The following is a 15,687-nucleotide window of genomic DNA, read 5'->3' on the forward strand; positions in this document are numbered from 1 at the left end:
AAACTAAAAAATGAAGCTAAAGAATATGTTGGTATAAGTGGAAAGCATGTGTCTTAACAGTCGGGACCGTGCTCCTATTCTACCCTTATCTATTTTTATGTCTGCTGACACAAAGTGAGGTGAACTACAAGAGATAGGTATGGCCCCGATTCGATTAGGGTACAGCTTGTTGTGGTGGGATGACTTGTATGCTTTTTTTTCTCAAAACAGTGTTAACTATGTATCATGTGTTATTTCCATGTACTACCACTATTTATTTACCGTATTTACTTAGTACAGTGTATTTTCTTTTTTTTTCCTTAGGTTCTGCTTGATAAATGGCCACAGTGTGAATGCACACCTATGCATTGCACTTATACCAACCTATGCTCCAGCTCAATTTTTTGGTTTTGTTTATATATAACTTAGTGAGCAGCTTCCAAACCGCTTGAAGAATGGTCTGATCACTATTCTTAGTCCCTTCATGGTTTTGAGGCCTGAAGCAGTTAAAATAAGCCCCCAAAAGACTGAGCAGTGAATATATTAATTGTTTTTAGAATGTTTTATTGAAAAAGATGTCGTGTGCACCTATCCTTATTGTGTGGTGATCTGCTGTCTCAGATTATACAGTAGATGCTATACGTTATACAAGAAGCATGTCTGGAAGCTGGAGACTGTAAACCGCAGAGGATAATCGAGAAGTACTATTTTATCCTGTAACTTATAACACTAAAATAATAGCAGCTGTCTGTAATCGCTATTGTAAATAGCAGGGTGTGGGTTGTGGTCTGGAAAGTATGTGTATTGTGTCCTCCCTGCTATAGACAGCAGGAAAAAGCCAGTGAAAGCCACTGCCAAGATTCACAATGCTTTCAAAGGATAATACTACCGAGTCTTAGACAATATTAAAGAGGGAATCTCAGACTGAAAACACTGCGTGCTAAGGACAAGTACAGAAACTGGCAATTGTGTCCAACAGTCCCCAAGACAATGCTTTTTGTTTTGAATTCATTAACTTTATCGTAGGGACATCATATCCACATTAATATTTGAGATCCTGAATGAGATTTTTGAAGCTGGCTGGTATGTGGAAGATGGTTTGGATTTGTGTAAGTGCATATTGCCAGACTTCCGGACATGAAGATTTCCCACTTGTGACACTTGGAGTGCATCAGCTCGTCTTTAGAGCCAGCTCACAGTATTATATAATGCTTTTGGTTGGGTTTCACAGGTCTGGAAATATCCGTTGTAACCACAAGGGACCTAGGTTTGTGGTTTAAAGCATCATTAAAGAGTTATTTTCATTTTTATAAAAGTTATCTATCTGTGGGATAGGTGATAACATGATGATTGTACCTCTACAAATCCCAAGAATGGATCTCTGAAATGCCTGTCCGAATACAGCAATGGTGAACATGCACACTACCACTTCAATAATGGACCCGCTGCAGGTAGCTGAGTAGAGAGTGAACGGAGCAGTGAGTGGTTCGTATGCTCAGCATTGCTCCATTCAGTAGGTGGAACCCCAAACCGATCAGCAAGTTATCTTCTATCCTGAATCCTAAGAATAGTTAAAAATGTTTAAAAATGGGAAAAGCCATCCAGTTTTTAAAAATAAATACGATAATACAGTTAGCAACAAATACTGAAAAAAAAGGAAAAGTGCGCTACACACATCTTCTATTCCTGGTTGAGCCAAACAAAGTCTGTCTAGTATTCCCCAAGTTAGTAGAGAAAATGTTATAGCACAGCCAGTGGGGGAGGTGCCTACAGCAGGTTCCCAAACCATAAACTATAGTGTATGGAGTATACTTGGCACACTCGGGTACATACGGTGAAAAAACAGTTTTAATGTATTGTGAGATACATATCGTAGTCACAACAAACGTTTCGGTCTTGTGAGACCTTCATCAGTGTACTACAAAATAAAGCAAAGCATAATAAATAAAAAGACCATATAAAGAAAGTACCGTATATATCAAAAAAGTATTTACAAAATTAACGACAATAGTATTGAAAGGTCATGGTGAGTGACAAACAACACAGTGAGGTTATCCAACATTATCAATCCATATCGACGTGCAGAGGTTTGCAGCATGTATAGGAGATTTAGAAGGCGGTAAGCTACTGATATAACGGGAACGTACCTATTATAAGAAAGCACCGGGTATACGATTTTATAGGAAAAGGGGTGCATATGAGGTGTTGTTTTACTTCAATTATAAGCAAGGTGTGTCATAAAGGACAAAAAGGGCACCTACCAATTCATATGATAAGCCAGGCATGCTGATTTGTAGAGGGACGTTTAATGGCCTATCTGTAGATTGTATACATATAGTGGGTTAATATCACCATGGTTCTAAAGGGTAGGGGTTTATCGGTGCATAAACTTACCAATATAGCTGGAGCTATGTGCATAGACGCAGTGTCCACCGCAGGTCTGGAGGGTGTCAGTGGCGTGCCCTGGGTCCCTATTTAAGCCTGGCTGTGTGCACGTGTTATTGCTGGGCCCGAAGACCGGAAGCGTCTAACCAGAAGTGACGATTGCGTGTCAAGAGGCAGAGGCATGCGTTCCACCTGCCAGATGTCGCTGACCGGAAGTGACGATTACTTGTCAGGAGGCAGAAGTATGCATTCCACCTGCCGGATGCCGCTGACCGGAAGTGACGATTACTTGTGAGGAGGCAGAGGTATACGTTCCACCTGCCGGATGCCGCTGACCGGTAGTGACGATTGCATGTCAGGAGGCAGAGGTATGCGCTCCACCTGCCAGATGCCGCTGACCGGAAGTGGCGATTGAGTGTCAGGAGGCAGAGTATGCATTCCACCTGCCGGATGCCGCTGACCGGAAGTGACGATTGCGTGTCAGGAGGCAGAGGTATGCCTTCCACCTGCCAGATGCCGCTTACCGGAAGCGACGTTTGCGTGCCATGGGCCGGAAACAGCGGCACTATGCGTTCTATCTACTGGTAAAAGAGGGTGTACGTTCCAGGTATAGTGATTATCGATGTGTCACAGATAGGTGGGTGCAGCCTTGAAGATTGCAGTGGGAAATCTATGGATCCGTGGTGAAGAAGTGACACAGTGGTGATGAAGTACAGTAGATATTCAGTACATACGGCTCTGCAAGAAGAAACAAAATGTCAGATTCTGATATACGTACAAGGCTGTAGTAAGGAATGGGTAACATATTACGTTAGATGATGCTATGGCATAAAGGCAAAATCAATGACAAATAGCAATTACATAAATAATTATATAAAGGATTGTAAATCATAGTCCCTGTTAAGTCCTTTGGGAGCCAGGGAGTTAAGCTCATGGATCCAGTACGCTTCCCTCCGTTTTAATATTGACATGCGGTCGCCACATGTTTCGAAACTCTGTCCTTGACCGACTGGGTGGTTTCACCCATGTAAAGTAGGCCACAGGGGCACTTGATCAAATACACTACGAAATTAGAGTCACAAGTGAAAAATTGATTAATGTTGCATCTCTTTCCAGTGTATGGGTGGTGGATAGTGTTCCCCTTCAGAACGTTATTGCAGTGATTGCAGCTGAGGCAGGGGAAAATGCCCATTTTGGGATTCCGCAAAAAACGTTGTGTATTGGATGTACGAGAGGGCCAATGTCGGCTCTAAGGTGTCACGTATATTGCGTGCTCGTCTGAAGCATGGTAGAAAAGGGTTTTTGAAATCTTCAATTGTGGGATGGGCCGTCTGTAGAAGATGCCAATGTTTGCGGATGGTTCTATGAATAATGTAGGCTGAAGGGTGATAATGATGTACAAAAGGGATACGGCAACTCAGTGTTATTTTGACTCCTGTTAGGGTTGTGGGTGATATTAAGGCTCTGTGGGGGGTAACCCCTATTGAGAAATTTCTACTTCATTTCACCAATCCTTTGTTCTTTCAGATCAGGGCTCGAGACTATTCTGGTGACTCTTTTTATTTGCGAGTTGGGTATAGCATTCTTCATCCTAGTGGGATGGAAGCTATCATAGTGTAATAAACTACTGCGATCCGTGGGTTTGGAGAATAGATCGGTTGATAGGTTGACCATTTCATCTTTAATTACGAAAGTGTCCAGGAAGTTGATTTGGTTGGGGTCGTGTGTCATGGTGAAGTTAATTCTGGGCCAGGAGGTCTTAAGAAAGAAGAAGCTTTCAAGGGACATAAGGTCACCTCCCCAAATACAGAAGATGTCGTTTATGTATCTTTTCCACACCACAGCATGGGTGCGGAAAAGATCATTGGTGTAGATGTGGGTATCCTCATAGTGGGCCATATAGACGTTTGCATATGGGGGCGCAACGTTTGAGCCTATGGCTGTGCCTTTAGTTTGGAGTTAGTATGTTTCCTCGAAAAGTAAATTTTTTTTTAGTAAGGACGATGCAGGTCGTAGCAGAGATTGATAAGGATGGGATCCATATTGGAAGTAAATAAGAGGCGTCGGGTGGAATTAAAGCCATTAGAGTGGGGTATAAATGTATATAGGTCCTTGACATCAAAAGAGACCAGGATCATGTTGGCAGGTACGGGGCTAATATTACAAATGACAGTTCGAAAAGCTCCTGTGTCAAGGAGAAATGATGTTGTGTTTTTAATGAGGGGTGTGAGAATTTTTTTAAGGTACGGTATATGGAAATTGGGGCTAAAATGAAATCGGTAGAAGCTACAATCGGTCTACCTGGTGGGTTCTGTAAATTTTTATGTATCTTCGGAAGGGTGTAGAAAACAGATGTGATGGGATGTTTCCCCAAGATCTTGTACAACCCATTACAATTATGTAATCACCGGCCTTGGAGGATGTTTATTCAGTTGTTTAATTATGTTGAAAAAAAGCAGATCACAGACATGGCACAAAACTAAAGCCATTTCAAATGGCAACTTTCTGGCTTTAAGAAACACTAAAAGAAATCAAGAACAAAAAATGTGGTAGTCAGTAATGGTGACTTTTCTTAACCAAGCATAGGGTAAAAAATTATGGAGTCACTCAATTCTGAGGGAAAAAATTATGGAATCATGAAAAACAAACAAACAAAAAAACACTCCAACACATCACTAGTATTTTGTTCCACCTTTCCTTTTTATTTTAGCTGTTTGCTTAGGGTCATTGTCTAGTTGGAAGGGGAACCTTCCACCAAGTCTGAGTTCCAGAGCACTCTGGAAGAGGTTTTCATCCAGGATATCTCTGTACTTGGACGCATTCATGTTTCCTTCAATGACAACTAGTCGTCCTGTTCCTGCAGCTGAAAAACACCCTCATAGCAGGATGCTGCCACCCCCATGTTTCACTGATGGGATTGTATTGGACAGGTAATGAGCAGTGCCTGATTTCCTCCAAACATACCGCTTAGAATTATCACCAAAAAGGTCTATCTTCGATCTTCGTCTCATCAGACCAGAGAATCTTATTTCTCATAATTTGGGAGTCCTTCATGTGTATTTTAGGAAACTCTACATGGGCTTTCACGTGTCTTGCTCTGAGGAGAGGCTTCCGTTGGGCCACTCTGCCATAAAGGCCCGACTGGTGGAGGGCTACAATGATAGTTAACTTCGTGGAACTATCTCCCATCTCCCTACTGGATCTCTGAAGCTCAGACACAGTGATCTTGGGGTTTTTCTTTACCTCTCTCACCAAGGCTCTTCTCCTGCGATTGCTCAGTATGGCTGGATGGACAGGTCTAGGAAGACTTCTGGTGGTCTCATACTTCTTTCATTTAAGGATTATGGAGGCCACTGTGCTCTTAGGAACTTTGAGCACTGCAGAAATTCTGTTGTAACCTTGGCCAGATCTGAGCCTTGCCACAATTCTGTCTCTGAGCTCCTTGGCCAGTTCCTTTGACCTCATGATTCTCATTTGGTCTGACATGCACTGTGAGGTCTTATATAGACAGGTGTGTGCCTTTCCAAATCAAGTCCTATCAGTTTAATTAAACAGATGGACTTCAATGAAGGAGTAGAACCATCTCAAGGAGGAACACAATGAAATGGACAGCATGTGACTTAAATATGAGTGTCTGAGCAAAGGGTCTGAATACGTATGACCATGTGATATTTCAGTTTTCTTTTTTATTAAATTTGCCAAAATTTCCACATTTCTGTTTTTTATTAAGTTAAGATGGGGTGCAGAGTGTACATTAATGTGAAAAAAAAATACCTTTTTTGAATTTACCAAATGGCTGCAATGAAACAAAGAGTGAAAAATTTAAAGGGGTACTTTCCGTACCTCTAAATCCAAGTCATCTTACAATAAAAGCATCTCTATGAAAGTCTAGCTGCCTTCCCTCGGGTCTGATATCCAGACAGCATGCACCCCAATGCACATAAGAATGTCCAAATAGCCAGGCTAAAAATTAGCTTCCATCTGCAATACACAAAAGCAAAGAAACACACATCTAATTATCAAAAGCAGCCATAGCTACCTAATAAAATGTAGTGGTGGTAGTTGTTGTAAGACTTGTAACAAATAGAGCTCCTCCTTCCTGTCCGCTGTATCTTTCGGTCTGAGGCCTCTGTTTGCTGCCCCAGTTGCCACACCTGTTCGAAAAGAATGAGAAACAAAACATGAAGAATCCGAGCCTGACTTCCCCAAGTACTTTCGCTTAATTGGTATTGCGAAAGGAAAAAAAAAACATCCTCACGGAGCATCAAGGGTCCCTTCTTATCCATCACTACTGCTGGTATGAAAAATAGGAGAATCCGGAGCATATGGTAAGAATATAAACAACTCCTTTATTGATACAAAACATTTAAAAATTGCATATCAGTAATGCATAAGGTGCATAGATTCCAATGGATAACAAAAGTAAGAGGGAAACCCACTCCTCTATAATCCCCATACTAAGCAATTACCACATACAAGAGATGGAATTACAAACACTAAGTGTGCTATATCTAAATGAAAAGGCAGGCCGATCAACAGTAAGTAGCACAGTGATCCAATCGGATCACAATGGAAATAGTCATAAGAACCTAAGTAGAGGGTCACAGATCAGCTTTCCAGCTCAGGGGGGAGACAGAGGAGAGGGGTCCCGCCGGAAAACGACCCGGGGTCCTTATGACTGTTTCCATTGTGATCCGATTGGATCACTGTGCTACTTACTGTTGATCGGCCTGCCTTTTCATTTAGATATAGCACACTTAGTGTTTGTAATTCCATCTCTTGTATGTGGTAATTGCTTAGTATGGGGATTATAGAGGAGTGGGTTTCCCTCTTACTTTTGTTATCCATTGGAATCTATGCACCTTATGCATTACTGATATGCAATTTTTAAATGTTTTGTATCAATAAAGAAGTTGTTTATATTCTTACCATATGCTCCGGATTCTCCTATTTTTCATGCATATTATATGGAGCGGATTTGATCTGTCTGATTACATATAACACACTTGTGTTTTCTCCCAGACTATTAATATGATTTTGGGATTTGTATTACTACTGCTGGTATTCCTGAAAAAAGTGTAAAGGGCACATCCCTGAACCAGCCACTTGTCCCAACAAAACCCTTCTGCCCCTGCCAGCCTGACCGTTTTTTGACCTTCTAATTCAAAACTTCACTACTCTATCGGAACAAAAAATATTTTCCCATAACAAATGTCTCAAACCCTGAAATTCCATAGTTACATCATTCTGTCCATGAAGTTTAAAATCAAACCTCAGTGCTGCAACAAAACTAATAATTTTTACTACCGACCAATGCAATCCAAAAGCTCGTCCAATGAAAAACAAAACTGCAATCATTTTATCCCTATCAGAGCATTCAGTTCCAGGCAACACAAGACTAATTCCCCGAGTAATTTTATCACCGGTGGGGATGAAGCCGTTAGATTATTAATAATAGCTACCACCCCCCATGTTATCACAATGAAACCTAATATTGCGATTCACAAATTCTTTTCCTCATATGGACACAGCTATCACAATTGGTAGTAGCTCCAATAATGCCAAATTCTTTATTCTTTCCACTCACTGGGCCATTCGCCTGCGCACCACTGCCCCTTACAATAGGCCCCAAAACCTGCACCACCCGCAGCATCCTTCTAAATCCCAAGATCATCATTATCATGAAACTTGTTCTGAATCATGGACCGCCTATTAAAATTTCCCCCCCAGCTCAATACACACAAAGGTTACCAAAAATGGTTTTCCTGTTTTGTAGAACTTAAACTGGGCCTAATGGTGTCACCCCCACATGCCACACCTGTGACTTAATACCACCACACCATGACCAGGCCACATAGTGACCGAATAATACTACATACAAGGGACAAATACCACCGCACCATTTCCAGACCACATATTACCACCACATAGTGACTGAATACTACAATACTGATCAGTAATAAAAAAAAACCACAATACTATCACCATAAGTGCCAGTATTCACAGGAGATCTGTACTTAGTATGCAGTGTCTGTGTAGAGGTAATACAGAGATCGCTGGTGACATTATACACAGGACCTCTATATAGTATACAGTGTATAGTGTCAGTGTATAGGTAACACTGACTCACCAGTGACGTCTCTAGGTGAAGTCCTTCATCTTTCATCCAGCACAGACCGCCATCATTCCTTCCAGCCAGGACTCGTTTCTGCAGGAAATAACACAGTTATCTCGAGCTCCGCTTGCAGAACACATTACTTAATTTTTCACAACTTCTACATTACACCACATGAAGAAAAAAAGGTGATATAGTGTCACTCTGCACAGTAACAGGACCGCCCCCTCATTTAAAACAGTATACTCAAAAAATAAAATAAATACATCACTGCAGTAACAATATCCCTTAATTATCCCCTATGGTAATAATATTCCCCACCCTGGCCCTGTTTATCTCATTCCTGGCTCCAGCCATATGTTGTCGTATCCTGCCCTCATGAGTATCCATTCTACCCCATATGATCTCCCCATCCTGCCCCACCAGCCTCCATCGTATCCGTCCTGCCCCATGATCCAATCCTGCCCCGTGTCTCCAATCATGCCCCGTATCTACATTCTGCCCATGCCTCAAGTCCTGCCCCCAGTGTGTCCAGCATATTACCCCCATGTTGTCCAGCAATCTGCCCCAGTGTGTCCAGCATATTACCCCCATGTTGTCCAGCAATCTGCCCCAGTGTGTCCAGCATATTACCCCCAGTGTGTCCAGCAATCTGCCCCAGTATGTCCAGCATATTACCCCCAGTGTGTCCAGCAATCTGCCCTCAGTGTGTCCAGCAATCTGCCCTCAGTGTGTCCAGCAATCTGCTCCAGTGTCCAGCCTTTCCCCAGTGTGTCCAGCAGTCTGCCCCAGTGTGTCCAGCATATTACCCCCAGTGTCCAGCATTGCCCCAGTGTGTCCAGTATATTACCCCCAGTGTGTCCAGCAATCTGCCCCAGTGTCCAGCATTGCCCCAGTGTGTCCAGAAGTCTGCCCCAGGGTCTCCAGCATTGCCTCAATCTGTCCAGAAATCTGCCCCAGGGTCTCCAGTATTGCCCCAGTGTGTCCAGCAATCTGCCCCAGGGTCTCCAGTATTGCCCCAGTGTGTCCAGCAATCTGCCCCATGGTCTCCTGTATTGCCCCAGTGTGTCCAGCATTCTGCCCCATGGTCTCCAGTATTGCCCCAGTGTGTCCAGCATATTACCCCCAGTGTCCAGCATTGCCCCAGTGTGTCCAGTATATTACCCCCAGTGTGTCCAGCAATCTGCCCCAGTGTCCAGCATTGCCCAAGTGTGTCCAGAAGTCTGCCCCAGGGTCTCCAGCATTGCCTCAATCTGTCCAGAAATCTGCCCCAGGGTCTCCAGTATTGCCCCAGTGTGTCCAGCAATCTGCCCCAGGGTCTCCAGTATTGCCCCAGTGTGTCCAGCAATCTGCCCCATGGTCTCCTGTATTGCCCCAGTGTGTCCAGCATTCTGCCCCATGGTCTCCAGTATTGCCCCGGTGTGTCCAGCAATCTGCCCCATGGTCTCCAGTATTGCCCCAGTATGTCCAGAAGTCTGCCCCAGGGTCTCCAGCATTGCCTCAATGTGTCCTGAAATCTGCCCCATGGTCTCCAGTATTCAGTGTATCCAGCATTCTGCCCCATAGTCTCCTGTACTGCCCCAGTGTGTCCAGCATTCTGCCCCATGGTCTCCAGTATTGCCCCAGTGTGTACAGCATTCTGCCCCATGGTCTCCAGTATTGCCCCAGTGTGTCCAGCAATCTGCCCCATAGTCTCCTGTATTGCCCCAGTGTGTCCAGCAATCTGCCCCATGGTCTCCTGTATTGCCCCAGTGTGTCCAGCAATCTGCTCCATGGTCTCCTGTATTGCCCCAGTGTGTCCAGCAATCTGCCCCATAGTCTTCTGTATTGCCCCAGTGTGTCCAGCAATCTGCCCCATGGTCTCCTGTATTGCCCCAGTGTGTCCAGCATTCTGCCCCATGGTCTCCAGTACTGCCCCAGTGTGTCCAGCAATCTGCCCCATGGTCTCCAGCATTGCCCCAGCCCCAGACAGTCAGACATAAAGAAAAAAAAAAAAAAGTAAAATCCTCACCTCTCCCGTTCCCAGCGCAGGTCCGGTGCAGTCAGCGTCTCTCCGGCTCTGCGACGCTCAGGACAGAGAGGCAGAGCGGCGCGCACAGTAGTGACGTCATCGCGCCCTCTGCTCTGAGACGTCGCAGAGTCAGAGGACGCTGAAGCCGCAGGAACCAGGAGAGGTGAGTATTAGAGCGGGGGCGTCTTTTTTTTTTTTTTTTTTTTTTATCTTCTTCTCCTGCAGCGCCGGCCGCCCCCAGCATTGTGCCGCCCGGGGCGGACCGCCCCCCCCTTCCTACGCCACTGACACCAGTGATTTTCAACCTTTTTTGAGCCGCGGCACACTTTTTATACTTAAAAAATCCCGAGGCACACCACCAACCAAAATGGCACAAAACGGTGCGTCCAGGTTTGAGATGAAAGTCTGCAGTCATTCTATGTGACTGCAGGCTTCTGAATTCTCACAGCACAAGCACTGCACACTTTCAGGATTCTCCCTTTCCGGTGGCCAGAGTGGATGGTCATGACAGCACAAGTATGTGATTTGGATACTTCTGGCCACATTCTAACTAGACGTGTCCGGCCTCAGTCAATTCATTTTCATTGAATGAGGCCACACATGTCTAGTCAGCACGTGACCGCATGTATGTAAATCACCAACATCAGAGAATTATGATAGCAGTGTGCACTGTGAGAATTCAGAAGTCTGCAGCCACATAGTATGACTGCAGACTCATCACAACCTTGGACATCCCCTTTAATGTTCCTAACAAATAAAAATGAGAATTAGTATCACAAAAAAAACACATTTACATCCAGGTACCTGATAGATGACGTTGTTTGTGGAGTCGCCTCTTTCTTTTCATCTTCACCTTGTCCAGATGCCATGATGACTCTTCTCATCCACCGGCAGAGCTCGTTTCTGCAGACTTCCATCTTCTCCTGTCTTCTGCAGCACATCCCGACACAACACCCTTAAAGATAGCAGTGTTATTATAATGCTCCGGAATAACAATATCTGCCCTAGGCTGAGCCCCTGAGTAAATAATTGCCCCTCACTTTATTCCCAGCACATAATATGACCCTCACTGTCCCTCTTATGGTACATGCCATCCACACTACCCTCTCTCTCTTTTCCATACTTCACGCTGCCTTCTCATACGGTGTCCCTCATAGAGAGCCCAGTCTCTACTGTGCCCCTTCATTACACTCCTCCTACTTGGCATACTGTCTCCTCCTGGCTGTTACCCTCACACTACTCAGTATCTATTATGTGTCCACTCACACTTTCATCCCCCCATACTGTCTGCACACATTTCTAATAGCCTCCTCCTGTACATCCCCCCCCTGCTAACATACCCCTTTGCTCTCTCCATATTTCCTCCTCACACATTCCCCCCTCACACATTCCCCCGACTCCCCATACTGTCCTCACACATCCCATCACCGTTGCTCCCAGTACTGTGTCAGCACACATTTTTCCCCTCGCTACTGTGTCCACCCCCATCTCCCCACTCACCCCCATCTCCCCACTCACCCCCATCTCCCCACTCACCCCCACAGAATATATCCACTGCCCTTCCGATAGAATAAATCCATCCCCTTCCACAGAATAAATGCACCCTGCCCCACACATGCTAAATAAATTCCAGCCCCCCCCCCACGTACACACTGAATAAATCCCCCCCACACACTGAATAAATCCCCCCCACACACTGAATAAATCCCCCCACACTTAATAAATCCCCCCACACACTTAATAAATCCCCCCCACACACTTAATAAATCCCCCCCACACACTTAATAAATCCCCCCACACACTTAATAAATCCCCCCACACACTCCCCATAAACCCACCCCACGCTGAATCTTCGGTGTCTTCAGCTCCACAGCACAGGAGCACTTACCACCAAGTGTCTTCTGTCTCCTGCGCGCCGGACAGTGACGTCAGCAGCGTGATCACATGACTTGATCACGCTGCTGGCGTCGCTCTGACCCAGCGGTCAGAGCCTCAATTGTACTCGCAGCTGGTAGATGTCTGCGAGTACAATTGATCTCCGGGAGCCGGCTCGCTGCAGCTTCTCTGTGCCAGCTGTCAGCTTGACAGTCGGCACACAGAACAGCTGACTCCCGTTCCCCGCGGCACACCCGACCATGTGTCGCGGCACACTAGTGTGCCGCGGCACACTGGTTGAAAAACACTGATCTACGCTTTTCCTACTCTTTCTTGCGATCATATTTTTTACCTATGTCAAGATTACATTTCTCTAATGGTAGTAAGGAAAATATCTCCACGTATTCATCCTTCCAAATTTTTTATTTTAGCTACTTTTTTAAATGAGCTCCCAGCACCCCTGCAAAATAAATGTATATCTCCCCTTTTGCTCTATCATCCAGTTTATCAGCATCCTTTTTTTTTCTTTTTTTGTCTAAACTGACACTCACTCACTTTCTGAGTAAATGCTACAGCCAATACCTCCTATCTCTCCTATAACCTGATCGGATACCCATGCCGAAGTTGGGATACCATATTCATATTGAGGCTCAACTTTTCAGGCGGCCTCGTTCTTCTAGGCTGCCAACTAGAACCTTCAGGTAGCGGCTGTGGCTCTGCTCCTCCCGGCAGCCCATACAACAGGTCCTCCAGCCAGGCCTTTATCTATATATCTTCAAATCCATTCAGAGACAATCTGGTGTGGATGGGAATATATATATCTACTATATAATCGTCAAAGGGTCACTTCCGTCTGTCACGGATATTCATTGGTCGTGGCCTCTGTCATGGAAATCCAAGTCACTGATTGGTCGCGGCAAAACAGCCACGACCAATCAACGACTGGCACAGTCCGGCGGAAAAATGGCCGCTCCTTCCTCCCCGCAGTCAGTGCCCGCTCCGTACTCCCTTCCAGTCAGAAGGGTTAATGCTAGCGTTAATGGACCATGATGTAACGCACTCCAATAACGCAGCTATTAACCCTGTGTGGTCAACTTTTTACTATTGATGATGCGTATGCGGCATCAATAGTAAAAAGATCTAATGTTACAAATAATAATAATTTTAAAAAAAAGGTTATTCTCACCCTCCGCCGTTGCGTCCTCTCCTCTGCAGTGCAAGCGGCAGGTTCCGGTATGCGAGAAGGACCTTCCATGACGTCACGGTAGGCGGGCTACTCAGATGACTATCAGACAATGCTACTAGCCCAAAAGGATTGGCTGAGCTAGATTACACCAAATGCTGTGGCAATCACTTGCACAGCACTGGCACAGACCTGCCTGGCAAACAGTGCTATGAACTGCTGTAACCTACCCTGAAAAGGGCTGATATTACAACTAGTCCCGACTCCCTAAACCTATCTCTCTGAAAATTCGCTCAAAAAAAACACTCTTAGACTGTATAGCGCCCACAGCAGCAGCGGTGCCATCTAACACTAAGCTGCAGCAGTGAGGAAATGGTGGCGACGGGGCAAATGGCTGGTTCTTATAGGGCAAGGACATGTGACATACGCAGCCAATGACACATGCCCTTGCTTGTGTGCATCACATGCACATTGCTGTGTGTGTGTGCACTGCTGATAGGCTGAGAGACTGCACCGCCCCACTGTGAATGTGGGAAAGAAAAAAAAAAATGGAGATCGGCATTATTTCAGCGCAGATCTATCCCCCCCGCCCACTATACACTGAAACAGTCTACTAACAATGATAAACACTTTTAATGTGCAAATCAAGTTAGGCTTTTGGTGAACGAACAGTTATCGAACAGAAACTCGAACAGCCGAATTTTAACCAAATTGTTCGAGTTCATTGAATGACTCGTACACCGCCCAAAACAGCTCGAATTTGAAATTGGCGAACAGTTCGACTCGAACACCGCTCATCTCTAGTCATTACCGCAAAGCATTACTGGGACCGGATCACTGCAAGGAGCGGGAAAAGCTGCCGGGGACGCCGGAAGGTGAGAATATCACGATTTTTTTTTATTATTATTATTTTTAACATTATATCTTTTTACTATTGATGCTGCATAGGCAGCATCAATAGTAAAAAGTTAAGCGGTGTTTAAATCTCACCCCAATATCGCTAATTGGTCGCGGCTGGCCGGGCGCGACCAATCAGCGAAGCGGGGTTTCCGTTACAGACAAACAGACGGAAGTGGACCATAGACAATTATATATACAGATATTGATAAATTTGTGAGTGAGGGTCAGGTAATATTTGTAGGTGAAATCTGGGCCCACCCAAAGTCAATGTTACTGGTGGGCCCTTGGCACCCCAGTCCGACACTGGCGGCAGGGGTTGAGTGGGGGGAGCAGCCGGGTCAGGAGTTGGAGAGGGGAATGTATCATGCAGGGACAAGACTTCCAGTATCTACATAGAGCAGAGAAGAGAGATTAATTAACTGGGTGGAAATGTAAAATGAGCAACTAATATATTAAGAGTATAAAAAGTTTGATGGGAATGCTTCAAGCACCCAGATAGAAAGGCCACTATTTCTAATATTCAAAGATTCTATTATAACAGGGTCTGAATCACAGGATTGCCGCTGTCACAGCGGTAATTTGCATGCCTCCTCAGTGCCACCCTAGTCACCGCTGTCACCATGCAGCTTCTCTTGCCAGTATTTCCTCTTGCAGGTCTTCTGCATAGGAGTCTGTTACCATTTGGCTTTAGGGGAATGTGGGCAGTCTCTGCAAGAATTTAACCCTGCTGTGTCCTGCAGAGTATAGGGTCCTTGGTCTATCCTGTGCAAGCAGCCTCTTTATTAGGCAGCTTTTCTCACCACTCTTGGCCCAAACGTTGATTCCTACTCAGTTTGTTCTGCTAGTGTTCTGTTAGTGCATGTGTGATTTGTTTCTCCCGTTGTTGACCCGGCTCATATACTCATCCTATGTGAACTCTCTGCTCCTGACTTCGGCTGCATACCCAGAACATGTGCTGTCTGCGCCGACCTCAGTCTGACCTTGTCCTTGTCTTTGCCCTCCTGTAACTGGTACCCATGCCTCTGACCCCTAAGTCTGCTGCTGCTGTCCCTGAGACTGCCCTGGAGTGGTACCTGTTGTCTACCAGCAGCCCAGCCTATGCTCAACACCAGAGGCTCTAGTGAAGACCCAGTAGACACCTAGCCACACCCCTGAAGGATAAGCCCGGGCTGTGGGGTAGTCGGTACACATCCACCAGCTTTACATTCATCCACCAGCATTATAGCAGCATAGCCATTT

General features: G+C 45.2%; 1 long non-coding RNA gene across 1 annotated transcript; it reads right to left on the reverse strand.

The window, feature by feature from the left end:
• Positions 1-1,909: 1,909 nt before the first annotated feature.
• LOC138671955 (uncharacterized) lies at positions 1,910-8,694 on the reverse strand. Its single transcript, XR_011319504.1, has 3 exons — positions 8,495-8,694; positions 6,404-6,518; positions 1,910-3,102 (listed from the first exon to the last, which is right to left on the reverse strand). It is a non-coding gene; the product is annotated as an uncharacterized lncRNA (long non-coding RNA).
• Between the last annotated feature and the right edge of the window lie 6,993 nt (positions 8,695-15,687).

This window comes from Ranitomeya imitator, chromosome 3 (assembly GCF_032444005.1).
Source record: "Ranitomeya imitator isolate aRanImi1 chromosome 3, aRanImi1.pri, whole genome shotgun sequence".
Taxonomy (NCBI): domain Eukaryota; kingdom Metazoa; phylum Chordata; class Amphibia; order Anura; family Dendrobatidae; genus Ranitomeya; species Ranitomeya imitator.